Raw genomic sequence first — 16929 nt, 5'->3', positions numbered from 1 at the left:
TCGGGGCGTGGAATGTCAGAAGCTTGAACGTGGTTAGGGAAACTAGAAAATCTGAAAAGGGAAATGCAAAGGCTCAATCTATATATAGTAGGGGTCAGTGAAGTGAAGTGGAAGGAAGACAAGGATTTCTGGTCAGATGAGTATCGGGTAATATCAACAGCAGCCGAAAATGGTGTAAGAGGTGTAGGATTCGTTATGAATAGGATGGTAGGGCCGAGGGTGTGTTACTGTGAACAGTTCAGTGACCGGGTTGTTCTAATCAAAATCGACAGCAGACCAACACCGACAACGATAGTTCAGGTATACATGCCGACGTCGCAAGCTGACGAAGAACAATATGGTTCTGGCACTATGGGACTCAACTGCTGTGGTCATTAGTCCCGTAGAACTTAGAACTACTTAAACCTAACTAACCTAAGGACATCACACACATCCATGCCCGAGGCAGGATTCGAACCTGCGACCGTTGCAGTCGCACGGCTCCGGACTGCGCGCCTAGAACCGCGAGACCACCGCTGAAGATGAACAGATAAAGTGTATGAGGATATTGAAAGGGTAATGCAGTACGTAAAGGAGGACGAAAATCTAATAGTCGTGGGCGACTGGAATGCAGTGTTAGAGGAAGGAGTAGAAGAAAAGGTTACAGGAGAATATGGGCTTGGGACAAGGAATGAGAGAGGAGAAAGACTAATTGAGTTCTGTAACAAGTTTCAGCTAGTAATAGCGAATACCCTGTTCAAGAATCACAAGAGGCAGAGGTATACTTGGAAAAGGCCGGGAGATACGGGAAGATTTCAATTAGATTACATCATGGTCAGACAGAGGTTCCGAAATCAGATACTGGATTGTAAGGCGTACCCAGGAGCAGATATAGACTCAGATCACAATATAATAGTGATGAAGAGTAGGCTGAAGTTCAAGACATTAGTCAGGAAGAATCAATACGCTAAGAAGTGGGATACGGAAGTTCTAAGGAATGACGAGATACGTTTGAAGTTCTCTAACGCTATAGATTCAGCAATAAGGAATAGCACAGTAGGCAACACAGTTGAAGAGGAATGGACGTCTCTAAAAAGGGCCATCACAAAAGTTGGGAAGGAAAACATAGGTACAAAGAACGTATCTGCGAAGAAACCATGGGTAACAGAAGAAATACTTCAGTTGATTGATGAAAGGAGCAAGTACAAACATGTTCCGGGAAAATCGGGAATACAGAAATACAAGTCGCTGAGGAATGAAATAAATAGGAAGTGCAGGGAAGCTAAGACGAAATGGCTACTGGAAAAATGTGAAGACATCGAAAAAGATATGATTGTCGGAAGGACAGACTCAGCATACAGGAAAGTCAAAACAACCTTTGCTGACCTTAAAAGCAACGGAGGTAACATTAAGAGTGCAACGGGAATTCCACTGTTAAATGCAGAGGAGAGAGCCAATAGGTGGAAAGAATACATTGAAAGCCTCTGTGAAGGTGAAGAATTGTCTGATGTGATAGAAGAAGAAACAGGAGTCGATTTAGAAGAGATAGGGGATCCAGTATTAGAATCGGAATTTAAATTAGCTCTGGAGGACTTACGGTCAAATAAGGCAGAAGGGATAGATAACATTCCATCAGAATTTCTAATATCATTAGGGGAAGTGGCAACAAAACGACTATTCACGGTGGTGTGTAGAATATATGAGTCTGGCGACGTGCCATCTGACTTTCGGAAAAGCATCATCCACACAATTCCGAAGACGGCAAGAGCTGACAATTGCGAGAATTATCGCACTATCAGCTTAACAGCTCATGCATCGAAGCTGCTTACAAGAATAATATACAGAAGAATGGAAAACAAAATTGAGAATGCGCTAGGTGACGATCAGTTTGGCTTTAGGAAAAGTAAAGGCACGAGAGAGGCAATTCTGACGTTATGGCTAATAATGGAAGCAAGGTTAAAGAAAAATCAAGACACGTTCATAGGATTTGTCGACCTGGAAAAAGCGTTCGACAATGTAAAATGATGCAAGCTGTTCAAGATTCTGAAAAAAGTAGGGGTAAGCTATAGGGAGAGACGGGTCATATACAATATGTACAACAACCAAGAGGGAATAATAAGAGTGGACAATCAAGGACAAAGTGCTCGTATTAAGAAGGGTGTAAGACAAGGCTGTAGCCTTTCGCCCCTACTCTTCAATCTGTACATCAAGGAAGCAATGATGGAATTAAAAGAAAGGTTAAGGAGTGGAATTAAAATACAAGGTGAAAGGATGTCAATGATACGATTCGCTGATGACATTGCTATCCTGAGTGAAAGTGAAGAAGAATTAAATGATCTGCTGAACGGAATGAACAGTCTAATGAGTACACAATATGGTTTGAGAGTAAATCGGAGAAAGACGAAGGTAATGAGAAGTAGTAGAAATGAGAACAGCGAGAAACTTAACATCAGGATTGATGGTCACCAAGTCAATGTAGTTAAGGAATTCTGCTACCTAGTTAGTAAAATAACCAATGACGGACGGAGCAAGGAGGACATCAAAAGCAGACTCGCTATGGCAAAAAAGGCATTTCTGGCCAAGAGAAGTCTACTAATATCAAATACCGGCTTTAATTTGAGGAAGAAATTTCTGAGGATGTACGTCTGGAGTACAGCATTGTATGGTAGTGGAACATGGACTGTGGGAAAACCGGAACAGGAGAGAATCGAAGCATTTGAGATGTGGTGCTATAGACGAATGTTGAAAATTACGTGGACTGATAAGGTAAGGAATGAGGAGGTTCTACGCAGAATCGGAGAGGAAAGGAATATGTGGAAAACACTGATAAGGAGAAGGGATAGGATGATAGGACATCTGCTAAGACATGAGGGAATGACTTCCAGGGTACTAGAGGGAGCTGTAGAGGGCAAAACTGTAGAGGAAGACAGAGATTGGAATACGTCAAGCAAATAATTGAGGACGTAGGTTGCAAGTGCTACTCTGAGATGAAGAGGTTGGCACAGGAAAGGAATTCGTGGCGGGCCGCATCAAACCAGTCAGTAGACTGATGACATAAAAAAAATCGGTGTACGAATTTATGGAATTCTGCCTCCTTTGAAGCACAATAAACAATGACGGGTGATCAAGGAAGACGTAAGAAGCAGAGAAGCACACGGTCCTTAATTTGACGCAGAAATTTCATTTTAATGTATGCATCGAGCTCAGAATTGTATAGTAGTGAGTCGTGCTCTGTAGGAAAAGCGAAACAGAGGAGAATCTAAGCATTAGAGTGACTTCGTGATACAAATGATTGCTGCAAATCAGGTGAACTGATGAAGATGAGGAGGTTCCCAGGACTATCGCCGCTGATAGGAAGATATGGAAAACACTGAAGAGAAAATGGGACAGGATGACAGGACATGCGTTAAGGGGTCAGGTAACAATTTCCTTGGTAACGTACTGAAACGAACTGAGGAGAGTAGAAACTGTAGGGCAAAACGGAAATGGCAATACATCTAGCGGCTAACTTTAGACAGGTTGCACGTGCTACTCGGAGACGAAGAGATTGGAGCAGGGGAAGAGTTCGTGGTGGCAGGCCATATGACTTAAAAAAAACGTTGGTGAAGATGATGAATCATATAACCTCGTTTTTCTACAGGCCAAAGGGCTTTAGATTACCATGGCTATATGTATAGATCTCCTGGAAGAAAGTTAAGTGAAACATTCTTGTAGAGGCAATATTAAAGAACTGTATACTGGCAGAAAGAAAGTGAAATTCGAGAATATATCGAGTGTGGAAGTGGTAAGTGCAGAGGCTCCAGAGAAATATGAGACTTGCGAAGGTTATCGGAAAGGCTTACCTGTACTTACTGCAGCTTAAATTTCCTGTATAGCTACACTGTAAGTTTCAGTATTTAAGTGTATTTAGAAGTGTTGGTAAGGCAATGAAAGACCACATGAGGGGTGATAAAATCTTCTTGGATGATCAGTCAGGAGGATGAGTCGGTTCAATGAGTATCGTACACATTATTTTCAGAGGTTGTCCGATCAGCCAAGAAGATTTTATCATTGATATGGTCGTTACAGCCTGTCTAGGGGTCCAGCAAAGAACACATAGAATATCAGCTGTTTTTGAAAATGTAAGGTTGAATGAAATGTTTAAATGTGAGCAACACATAGGTTTACTTACTCGGGTCTTTGTTATGTATGGTGGGGGAGTGTTATTCGTTGAGAGCTGATTAAATTTCTGTGCAGTGTCGTTTCTTTGTTTCAGTTTCTTCTATTACGTTTGTGACCAATCGATCAAGTTTTGCAGCGGTTGTTTTCTGGCTTTAAATGGTATACTTATTTGGGGTCTTGATGATATGTATCCAAGTCCCCGGTCGTGTACAGCCGTATGTAAAATGTTAAAATTATTTACGCCATATACTGATTTCATTTTGGTTGGAAAAACTTTGTCTCAATGCAGTACAACTGCGTTGGCTTGGCTAATCTGTCCTCGAATGGCCCAAGTTTTTTTCCAACGAAACGAAAAATCTCTTCTGCCTAATGAACACTACTATCTGTTTGCTTGTGACAGACTTCCAGCTAAGACTTAGTCTCTGACTGTGTCAGGTCAGTATGGTAAGGAGGATTGTTTCAATCCGACCGGATTCAGACGCATGAAAATGAGATGCGACTCAATGGGTGCTTTATTTTCTTGCTAAATTCAATGCCGGCTTGGCGACAGGAGATTCTGAAACACAGTACGAATAACTTGGGCTGCATTCCTGTAATAAACATCGGTGATGTTGGAGAAGATAGCGAACAGGTGTTGTGGACAGGGTTCCCGTGTTTTGTGCTGCAAAAATTAATAGGAATGCAGAATGAAATATAACGTGCTTCATTCAATAGTAAGGAAAAAAGGTCAGAAGATACTGAAACTCTGAAAAGCAGTTTCAAGAAACTAATTGTGGTACTGTGACCATGCAAATGAGATTTTTATTGTTTTAGGCAGACAAATTGTAAATGCGCACACTTACAAAAACATGGGAGTTTAGAATCATTATTTTGATATGTTTTGATGTGGTGTTAACGCTGTTGTGTACAAATGATTACTTAACTTTTTTATTCAAATGGTTCAAATGGCTCTGAGCACCATTGGACCTAACTGCTGAGGTCATCAGTCCCCTTGAACTTAGAACTACTTAAACCTAACTAACCTAAGGACATCGCACACATCCATGCCCGAGGCAGGATTGGAACCTGCGATCGTAGCGGTCGCACTGTTCCATACTGAAGCGCCTAGAAGCGCTTGGCCACCACGGCCGGAAAACTTTTTTGTATACACAGCCATACTCAAATATTTAAATATGTTGTAGCGTAGTGGTTGGTGTAGAAAATATTCTGCCACATAAGTTAAAACGTGCTACAGCCTCACAAGTTCTTTTAGAACCGATATAAAGTCTTGGTTGCACAAGATAGGTTGGTTTAATCTTCACATGTGTCCGAAGCGTCAAACTTGGTTACGAGAAAAACGAACTTTTTCGGTGATGTTATGAAGCATTGAGAGTGCCTATTTGGTTTTTACCTCCCAGTTCTATGGGGCTCTTAATTACGACGCCTCGGTTACGATTAGCAAGAATTTTTATCTATTGTCTGTTGATGTCTAGAACAGGTAAAGTGCGTCACATGGAACCTATCTCGGGCGATCAAGACTGATATTCTGGTGTAAAGATCTGTTACGGTTGCTGCACCAGTGCCACTGCAGTAGTAATGGGATGTAGTGATTTCAGTTCCCACGTTTTCTTTTTTTAAATTTTGCAATGAGACGTACGAATGTTTGTGGAATTTGAAATGCAATCGTTCAGCCAGTTTCGCTGTCTCTTGCAAAACATTACGAATATACGAGGAAGAAGTGAGGGTTACAGGAGGTTGCAAGCAGTTACGGTTGAACGCCAGAACTTTTAAAACCTTCCGCGACAGAAGACAGCTGAGATTCGGGTCGTCCGTGTTAAGCTGGACTCGGAGGCAGGCCGTGCCGGGGTCGCAGTGTTTGCCAGCAGTTCACGGTAAGTCTTAGTCACTTAGCGCAGTAGACCACAGAATTTAGTCTCTGAGGCTGGCGGAAGACGTAGAATTACCTCGGCTGCAGGAGGACAGCAGGTAAACTAGCAGTCGGGCTTTGAAGCTGCAAAAACATGGCCGACGCTGCCGCTGGAGCGGCCCATGGGGCATGGCGGATACGAGGGACTACTATACTTACTAAACAGACCAAAATCCGCAACACCTGATACAAGACATCTGTAAAATAACCAAACACACCTACAGAGAAAAATATGACGAGTGCTTATATGTAAACTCAGCCTCTATTAGACCAGTAGTTTTTTAAGATTTTCCTTATCTAAGTTTGAGAGGTAAACTGACATTACAAAGTTGGGATATTCTCATCACCTTGGGTAATTGAGATAAATTATTAGTTATGGATACAGATTGAAGAGCCCTATCAGGAGGTAACAATAGAAATTTTGTACACATTATGTACTTTGAGCTGTGTGTCAGACAATGAATTCTGAGGCACAAGGAAGTTGTTTTCACACAAAAAAGTAAAAACTGATAAACGTAGTAGAGGCATAGTATACTAAGCTGAGGCATTACTCTGTAATTATATCTATGTATATGAGTTCACAATTTTTAAAGAGGAAAATATCGAAGGTTACGACGCTGCAATTTTCTGAGAAAACTAAAAGACTCTGCGAAAAACTACAGGAAAATTGAGAAACCTTTAGTCTAGTTTGATACGTTGTAGACATGTTTAATGTAAGATAAATGTTTATTAATATGTATGGAAAATAATAGAACAAGGGCTCAATTATTCGATAATCATCTTCGTATGTGGCAGTTGACATGGAGATCTGAAACAGAGGAGACGTTTGTGTTGATGGGTGACTAGTGAGTCGCGAGCTGAAGTGTTTGAAGTATGAGTTCTGGGACTTTAAAAAAATCTCGGACGTCTGTGGCGGAAACTTAGAAGATTTTTGTCGTAAAGTTCTAGCAGACTTGAAATATTTGTGTCAGTTAGCGAGTGGCCTTGTAATTATTCTCAAAAATTTTAACGTGCTGAACTTCCGTGAGTTTGTGAGAGAATGAACTTATAATATTTGCTGTCAAATTTTCACGAGTTAAAGAGTGTTCTGTCTTGTAACATTTTTTTCGCAAGTTTACAGATTCAACTTGGAATATTTAAGTGACTTAACGTGGGCTGCACTAGCATTAATTTCACGCAGGCTAGCTAATGTGTAACTGTAAGTTTTCACGCAGGCGGTTGGACTTCCGTAGTTTACTAGAACTATGTAATCGTCGGGCTGGTGCACGGTACTGATTAAAAAAAATCATGAATTTCTAGTTCTGTCGGTGTTTATTAAGTCACAAAAAGTAAATTAAACAACTTTATTAATTTTTAATGAATACGCAGGTGAGCTGAGAAAAGTATTTGAATTTTTATCGTGTTTAATAAGTTCTGCTTGCATAATCATGTAAACTATTGAACAGTTAACACGATCATTAAAAGAGTGTTGCGACAGATGCGTTGATTCTTCCCTACACAACAGACAAAGCCAAATAACTTAAAAGCAATCACGATCGGGAAACTCTGAAACCAGTTCCAAATTACACAACCAGGACCATCGCAACGTCTTAGCTATTCAAGTTGCTGGCGTGAATAACATACTCTAGAACGGGAAAGAAAATTGACGATTAGGATGGAATGTAGTGATTAGCATATCGGATTCTTCACCACCCAGTTGGAGTTGTGATACTGAGGCGACGTTAAGTGTTTATAGACATACAGGGTGAGTCACCTAACATTACCGCTGGATATATTTCGTAAACCACATCAAATACTGACGAATCGATTCCACAGACCGAACGTGAGGAGAGGGGCTAGTGTAATTGGTTAATACAAAAAAAAATGTACGGATGTTTTTAACACAAACCTATGTTTTTTTTAAAAAATGGAACCCCGTTAGTTTTGTTAGCACATCTTAACATATAAATAAATACGTAATCAGTGCCGTTTGTTGCATTGTAAAATGTTAATTACGTCCGGAGATATTGTAACCTAAAGTTAACGCTTGAATACCACTCCTCCGCTGTTCGATCGTGTGTATCGGAGAGCACAGAATTACGTAGGGATCCAAAGGGAACGGTGATGGGCCTTAGGTACAGAAGAGACTGGAACAGTACATTACGTCCACATGCTAACACCTTTTTATTGGTCTTTTTCACTGACACACATGTACATTACCATGAGGGGTGAGGTACACGTACACACGTGGTTTCCGTTTTCAATTACGGAGTGGAATAGAGTGTGTCCCGACATGTCAGGCCAATAGATGTTCAATGTGGCCATCATTTCCTGCACACAACTGCAGCCTCTGGCGTAATGAATGTCGTACACGCTGCAGGACATCTGGTGTAATGTCGCCGCAGGCTGCCACAATAAGTTGATTCATATCCTCTGGGGTTGTAGGCACATCACGGTACACTTTCTCCTTTAACGTACCCCACAGAAAGAAGTCCAGAGGTGTAAGGTCAGGAGAACGGGCTTGCCAATTTATGCGTCCTCCACGTCCTATAAAAAGCACGTCGAACATCCTGTCAAGGGTCAGCCTAGTGTTAATTGCGGAATGTGCAGGTGCACCATCATGCTGGTACCACATACGTCGACGCGTTTCCAGTGGGACATTTTCGAGCAACGTTGGCAGATCATTCTGTAGAAACGCGATGTATGTTGCAGCTGTTTGGGCCCCTCCAATGAAGTGAAGACCAATGAGGTGGTCGCCAATGATTCCGCACCGTACATTTACAGTTATCCACGGTCGCAGTCGCTCTACCTGTCTGAGCCAGCGTGGATTGTCCACGGACCAGTAATGCACGTTCCGTAGATTCACTGCCCCGTGGTTTGTGAAACCCGCTTCATCGGTAAACAGGTAGAACTGCAACGCATTCTCTGTTAATGCCTATTGACAGAATTGCACTCGCTGATTACATCACCATGTAATTGCTGATATAACGACACATCAAACGGGTGAAAGCGGTGACGATGCAGTATGCGCATGACACTACTTTGACTCAGTCCACCGGCTCTCGTAATGTCCCGTGTACTCATGTGTGGGTTCATGGCAACAGCAGCTAACACACCAACTGCAACCGCTTCTCCTGTGACGGGCCTGTTACGTACCCGTTTGCGTGCTACGACCATACCTGTTGCATACAGTTGGCGGTAAATGTTTTGCAATGTGCGGCACGTTGGATGCTCTCCGTCCGGGTACCGTTCTGCATACACCCTGCAGGTTTCAGCTGCATTTCGTCAACACTCGCCATAGATGAGTTTCATCTCCGCCTTTTCAGAGTTCGAATACACTGTGGTCACAGTTCCTACAACTCTACACTATCACAGATATTCAAATGGTTCAAATGGCTCTGAGCACTATGGGACTTAACATCTGTGGTCATCAGTCCCCTAGAACTTAGAACTACTTAAACCTAACTAACCTAAGAACATCACACACATCCATGACCGAGGCAGGATTCGAACCTGCGACTGTAGCAGTCACGCATCACAGACGTCTGGTAACACTGTGTTCTACAGTTGGTCTGCATGTGGAGACGAATGCAGAATAACAATAGCAGCAAGCGCTACATGCGGACACTGGGACAGCTTGACGAAACCACAACAGTGCACTACAGCCACACTCCTAAAACGGTCGTCATCGTAAACATGTCCCTGCAGATGCTGCTCGCCGACCGTGGCCCGTGTTTATTACAACATGCAACTGAACGTCGGAGTTTTCAAGCGTCAACTTTAGGTTACAATATCTCCGGATGTAACTAACATTTTACAATGCAACAAACCGCACTGATTACGTATTTGTTTACATTTTCAGATGTGCTAACAAAACTAATGTGGTTCCATTTAAAAAAAACGTAGGTTTTTGTTAAAAAACATACTTCCATGCACTTTTGTATGGTTTGTATTAAACAATTACACTAGCCCCTCTCCTCACGTTCGGTCTGTGGAATCGGTTCGTCAGTATTTGATGTGGTTTACGAAATATATCCAGCGGTAACTTTAGGTATATCTTTTCAAATACCATTCAACTGAGCGACGTGTGTAAGAAAGAAGGTCTCTATAAATCCATTTTCATACTAGATGGTTGTGGTAACTCGGCTGATCAAAGTAAATGTCAAATCAAAAAACCTTCAGCCGTCTAAATTTCATGTTTTATTTCATTTGTGCAACTAGCTTCCGAGCTACATTGCACCACTTCGGCAACTGACGATCGATGGGATATCTGCCTTAAGAAGAAATGTGCGGATACCAGTAACAGCTGCTGGCCCCTGTATAACTGTATAACAGATGGTATTCTTCCCACACACCGCTGAGGTGGGCCTGACGATGGCGTAATGAAACGGTGAAACTGGTTGCGCAAATAAACTAAAACTGAAAATCTAAACAGTTTTAAGTGTATTAATTTGATTTGTTTCACGGCTGCAGAAACAACGAAAAACGAATGCCAAATTCAGACGAACGCAAAATCTCGAAGATTGGCGATCTTTTACAGAAGCTCGAAATTTAGATCGGATTTCAATGCGAGATGCTTATAATACTATCCATAACGAAACTTTGTATCGAAACCTGGCAGAAAATCAAAACAGATTCTGATCGTATATAAAGTATGCTAGCGGCAAGACACAATCAATGCCCTCTCTGCGCGATTTGAATGGAAAAACACTGAAGCGCCAAAGAAACTGGTACAGGCATGCGTATTCAAATACAGAGATATGTAGATAGGCAGACAACGGGGATGCAGTCGGCAACACCTGTGTAAGACAAGTGTCTCACGCAATTAAATCGGTTACCGCTGCTACAATGGCAGGTTACCAAGATTTGGGTGAGTTTGAACGTGGCGTTATAATCGGCGCACGAGCGATGAGACACAGCTTCTCCGATGTGGCAATGGAGATTTTCCCGTACCACCATTTCACGAGTGCACCGTGAATATCACGAATTAGGTAAAACATCAAATCTCCGACATTGCTGCGGTCGGAAACAGATCCTGCAAGAACGGGATTAGCGATGACTGAAAAGAATCGTTCAACATGACAGAAGTGCAATCGTTTCGCAAATTGCTGCAGATTTCAATGCTGGGCCATGAACAAGTGTTAACGTGTGAAATATTTAACGAGCCAACATCGATATGGGTTTTCGGAGCGGAAGGCATACTTGTGTACACTTGATCACTGCATGACACAAAGCTTTACGCCTCGTCTGGGCCCGTCAGCACCGACATTGGACCGTTGATGAATGGAAACTTGTTGCCTAGTAGGACGAGTCTCGTTTGAAATTGTATCGAACGGATGGACGTGCAAGGGTATGGAGACAATGTCATGAATCGATGGGCCATGCATCTTAACAGGAGGCTCTTCAAGCTAGTGGAGGCTCTGTCATAGTGTCGGGCGTGTGCAGTTGGAGTGATAGGGGACCCCTGATACGTCTAGATATGACTCTGACAAGTGACACCTACGTAATCATTCTGTCTGATCACCTGCATCCATTCATGTCGATTGTGCATCCCGACGGACTCGGGGAATTCCATCAGGACAATGCGACACCTCACACGTCCAGAATTGCTACAGAGTGGCTCCAGCAACACTCTTCTGTGTTTAAACTCTTCCGATGGCCATCAAACTCCCCAGACATCAACATTTTTCAGCATATCTGGGATGCCTTGCAACGTGCTGTTCAGAAGAGATCTCCACCCCCTCGTACTCTTACAGATTTATGGACTGCCCTTTAGGATTCACGGTGTCAGCTCCCTCCAGCACTACTCCAGACATTAGTCGAGTCCCTGCCTCGTCGTGTTGCGGCACTTCAGCGTGTTCGCAGGGACCCTACAGATATTAGGCAGGCGTACCACTTTCGTTGTCTCTTCAATGTACTGTCGACTATAGTGCTGCCAAAGCAGAGTTGCTAAACACAGCCTTCAGAAATTCCTTCACCAAAGAAGACGAGATAAATATTCCAGAATTCGAATGGAGAACATCTGCCACTGAGCCGTGGCTGGCTCATGCTATGCGCTGGACTAAACCTTCGTTGCGATTCTGTGTTTAGTCTCTCGCTGTTATGGCGATTGTGCTGTTATCCTCTCCTTCCACGGATGGCAGCAGCGGTTTGTATTGATATTCGTACCTTGAACTATCTTTGACCTGGTGCTTATAGTTCTCCAGCTGGGCGGTGTGCGACCAGTCAGTCGGTTGGCGTGAAGCAGCGAGGAATTCTCGGTGAGACGTAGTTTGGTCAGGCTCGCTGGCTGTCTGTACATGATGTCTGAGTGTGCTTTGATATAATCTACCAGCAAGTCTAGACTGTTCACATTGTGTCGTTTGGACTTCGTTGTCGGCTGTTGGGATATTCCAGAAAGCAACAACGTGGTTTTCAAATTGGAAAATTCTAGCCCCCCCCCCCCCCTCCCCACCTGTGGAGTTTCAGTGTATTTGGTTATTTGAATTGATGTCTACCAGCGGAATCTTCTGCCTTGTGGCCATTAACTTTGCGGTTACCTGCCCTGGCCGTTGACGTAAGGTTCAGGCAGTGTAGGTTCCTCATTTTGCATGATTGCAAGATTAAGAAAAGGCAAACCTACGTCTCTAGACTTAGAGAAAGCTTTTGACAATGTTGACTGGAATACTCTCTTTCAAATTCTGAAGGTGACTGGGGTAAAAGATAGGGAGCGAAAGGCTGTTTACAATTTGTACAGAAGCCAGATGTCAGTTATAAGAGTCGAGGGGTATGAAAGGGAAGCAGTGGTTGGGAAAGGAGTGAGACAGGGTTGTAGCCTCTCCCCGATGTTATTCAATCTGTATATTGAGCAAGCAGTGAAGGAAACCAAAGAAAAATTTGGAGTAAGTATTAAAATTCATGGAGAACTAGTAAAAACTTTGAGGTTCGCCGATGACATTGTAATTCTGTCAGAGACGGCAAAGGACTTGAAAGAGCAGTTGAACGGAATGGACAGTGTCTTGAAAGGAGGATATAAGATGAACATCAACAAAAGCAAAACGAGGATAATGGAATGTAGTCGAATTAAGTCGGGTGATGCTGAGGGAATTAGATTAGGAAATGAGACACTTAAAGTAGTAAAGGAGTTTTGCTATTTAGGAAGTAAAATAACTGATGATGGTCGAAATAGAGAGGATATAAAATGTAGACTGGCAATGGCAAGGAAAGCGTTTCTGAAGAAGACAAATTTGTTAACATCGAATATAGATTTATATATCAGGAAGTCGTTTCTGAAAGTATTTGTTTGGAGTGAAACATGTACGATAACTAGTTTGGACAAGAAGAGAAGAGAAGCTTTCGAAATGTGGTGCTACAGAAGAATGCTGAAGATAAGGTGGATAGATCACGTAACTAATGAGGAGGTATTGAATAGGACTGGAGAGAAGAGAAGTTTGTGGCACAACTTGACTAGAAGAAGGGATCGGTTGGTAGGACATGTTTTGAGGCACAAGGGATCACAAATTTAGCATTGGAGGGCAACGTGGAGGGTAAAAATCGTAAAGGAGACTAAGAGATGAATACACTAAGCAGATTCAGAAGGATGTAGGTTGCAGTAGGTACTGGGAGATGAAGAAGCTTGCACAGGATAGAGTAGCATGGAGAGCTGCATCAAACCAGTCACAGGACTGAAGACAACAACAACAACAACAAACGTGCATGATTGGATGTGGGCACCAATCTTTTCCACGTTGTTCCGTTGAACTCCCTGTTGTTACCTGGTCGGGTGAAGTGGAAGTTATCTTGTCGGTGAGTCCGTTGGCTGTCGGTTGGTTGGGTTGTTGTGGGATCGTGAACGGTTGACCCGACTCCCTGTCTCACCTAAGTGAGCGGTAGTGTTTGAATTACTGGCCGACCATCGAACATCTGAGCGCCCTGGGTGTACTGGCCTGTTTTTCTATTTGTTCTTGTTGTCTGAGTTTGAATTGTGGTGCTTCTAAGGCCTTCAGCCTAGTTTAAAGTATTGTTTCACGAAAAGGTTTTGGCATTTTCAAAGTTTTAATGTTGTTGAACTTTTTAAGTCTTCGGCCTTCAGTCGATTTTGAGTCTGAATTGTTGTGATTTTAAGGCCTTTCAGCCTAGGTTAAAGTACTGTTCCACGTAAGCCCATTGGCAGTTCAGAAACTTTAATGTTTTTTAATTTTGAGTCTTGGGCCTTCATCCGATTTTGGGTTTCAGTTCTTTTGCTCTTAAGGCCTTCAGCCTAAATTAAAGAACTGTTTCACGTAAATCCTTCTTGTATTTAAAAATAAAATTAATTTTGCAGAGTATTAAGTGTAGGCACTCACCCGATCTGACTTTAACTTGTTTACTTCAGCCTAACTAAAGAACTGTTTTAAGATAAGGCTTGCCTGTCAAATTTCAGATTATACTTGCGTTGTAAGTTAGTGGCCTTCAGCCGTTCTTCAATTTGAGTGGATTTCAGCTGATAATTAAGTCGCAAGGATTAAAGCTGTGGTTTTTTTCTTAAAACAATATTTTTGGCAGTCTTGTAATGTTAAATCAATTAATGAAATAGTATGTTCGAGTGCAATTTATACTATCTGTCCTGTCCTGCAGGATTAGCAGGGCGTTTCAGCCACCATGAGTAACTTCATAGTAGATATCCTAGGAGTAGTGAAGCAATTTAGATCACTTCATAAAAGCAAGTGTTCCGGTCTAGACCGTATACCAATACGTTTCTTTCTGAGTATGTTGTACAGTAGCTCCATACTTGACAGTCATATACAACCACTCCCCCGATGATCCGTACCTAAGGGCTAGAAATTGCACAGGCCACATCAGTACTTAAGAAAGGTAGGAGTAATCCACTACATTATAGTCCTATGTGATTGACGTCAATATGCAGCAGCATTTTGGAAGATACACGTATATTGTGTTCAGATATTATGAATTACCTCAAAGAGAAAGGTCTATTGACACACAGTGAAGACGGGTTTAGAAAATATCGTTCTTCTGAGACACAACTAGCTCTTCACTTACACGAACTGTTGAGTGCTATGAACAAAAAATTCCAAATTCATACCGCATTTCTAGGTTTCCACAAGGCTTTTGACATTGTACCGTACAAGTGGCTTGTAGTGAAATTGCGTCGCATCTGGGATATAGTCTGAGCTATGCGTCTGGATTCGTGATTTGCTGTCAGAGAGGTCACAGTTCGTAGTAAAACAGGAGTGATTTCTGGCGTTCCACAAGGCAGTGTTATAGGCCCGAACGATTTGGGACACAATCTAAGCAGATGACGCTGTCGTTTATCGACTAATAATAAAGTCATTAGATCAAAACAACTTGCAAAACTATTTAGAAAAGCTATCTGAATGATGCAAAAATTGACAATTGACGCTAAATAATGAAACGTGTGAGTCACCCACGTGAGAGCTGAAAGGAATGCTTTAAACTTCGTCTACACGAGAAATCAATCTGAAGGCCGTAAATTCAAGTAAATAATTAGGAAGAGTTACGGCGTAAAGTCAAGCGCCTGGACACCAGTCGGGAACGAGTGAGCAGAGAGGACTGTGAAGAAGAGGTCAGCCAATTGCACGCTGACCGACCCCTCTCCAGGACGACAACGCGACAGCAGAGGCCTCTATGCGAAGAGGACATAAGCGCCGTGAAAACAGAAACAAGACGGACACTATACAAGACAACGGTGCTGCCCACAATGACATATGGATGCTCATCATGGACAGTGGCTTGCCCAACAAGGAAATAAGAACTGCAGGTAGTGCAGAACAAGGTGCTCAGGTGGATCCTAGGAGCACCCTGCTGGACTAGAATATCCCAATTACATGAACAGCTGGAGATGGATACACTTGATCAAAGGATTAGGAAACAGACTACAAAAATTTTCCAAAAGATAGACAACATCAGAAACAGCTGCAGACACCTGACAGATGTAGGCACCCAAAGATCAAAAACCTAGCACGAACTGAGAGTGCCACGATCCATCACAGATGGCCCCACAGATTAAAACAGGAAATACACCCCCACTCCCAGTCAGAAGCAAAATTCAACCACACCAACCACCTTAAACCAGACCAAGTAGATCATATTCCGAGAGACAATCTAGCGGAAAGCAGACGCCGAACCACCATGGACAAAGAAGAAAGCGGCAACCCAGCCGCAACAAACACCAAGGACCAAGAGAAGAGGAAAGTAGAAACAAACACCAAGCCTATTTGCTAGGCGCAGTACCCCACCAAGGGCGGGGGATTGGTGAACTTTCAAAAATCACAATCCTGACCCCCAGAGTGAATAAATGGTGCTCCAACAGCACTACCTAAACACAACTACACCAATACACGGAAAATCGGAGAAGCCGATAAGCCTGTTCAACAACATTGTGACACTAAAAAAAATAAAACAAAAAAAATGGCCGCGGCCTAGTTCTAAAGAAGCTGCAATACTAGCGAGCTGAATAGAAGAGTCAAAGCTCATTACAACACTTTTATTAGAATTGTTATGCAGAAGAAGCTTTTTTTATTTCGGATGTCGCCCTTTGCTTGCGATAAATCTATGTAATTGTGAAGTTAAGTATTATCAGAATTCCTGGCAGATTAAAACTGTGTGCCGGACCGAGACTCAAACTCGAGACCTTTGCAAAAGCAAAGGTCCCGAGTTTGAGTCTCCGTCCGGCACACAGTTTTAATCTGCCAGGAAGTTTCATATCAGTGCACACTCCGCTGCAGAGTGAAAATCTCAATCTTATGTATTATCGTTTACTTTTGTATAATAACACTCCTTAATACCACTTGTATGAATTGTCTGTCTAACGATGCGAGGAAGCAGGTTCGATAGACACCCCACATTCGACCATTAGACAAGACTCAACAGGAATTACAATTACGAAGAACTTAAATTTGAAAGAA

Source organism: Schistocerca gregaria, chromosome 2, assembly GCF_023897955.1.
Source record: "Schistocerca gregaria isolate iqSchGreg1 chromosome 2, iqSchGreg1.2, whole genome shotgun sequence".
Lineage (NCBI taxonomy): Eukaryota > Metazoa > Arthropoda > Insecta > Orthoptera > Acrididae > Schistocerca > Schistocerca gregaria.
The sequence above is the reverse complement of the archived record's forward strand: the minus strand, read 5'-3'. Positions refer to the sequence as shown.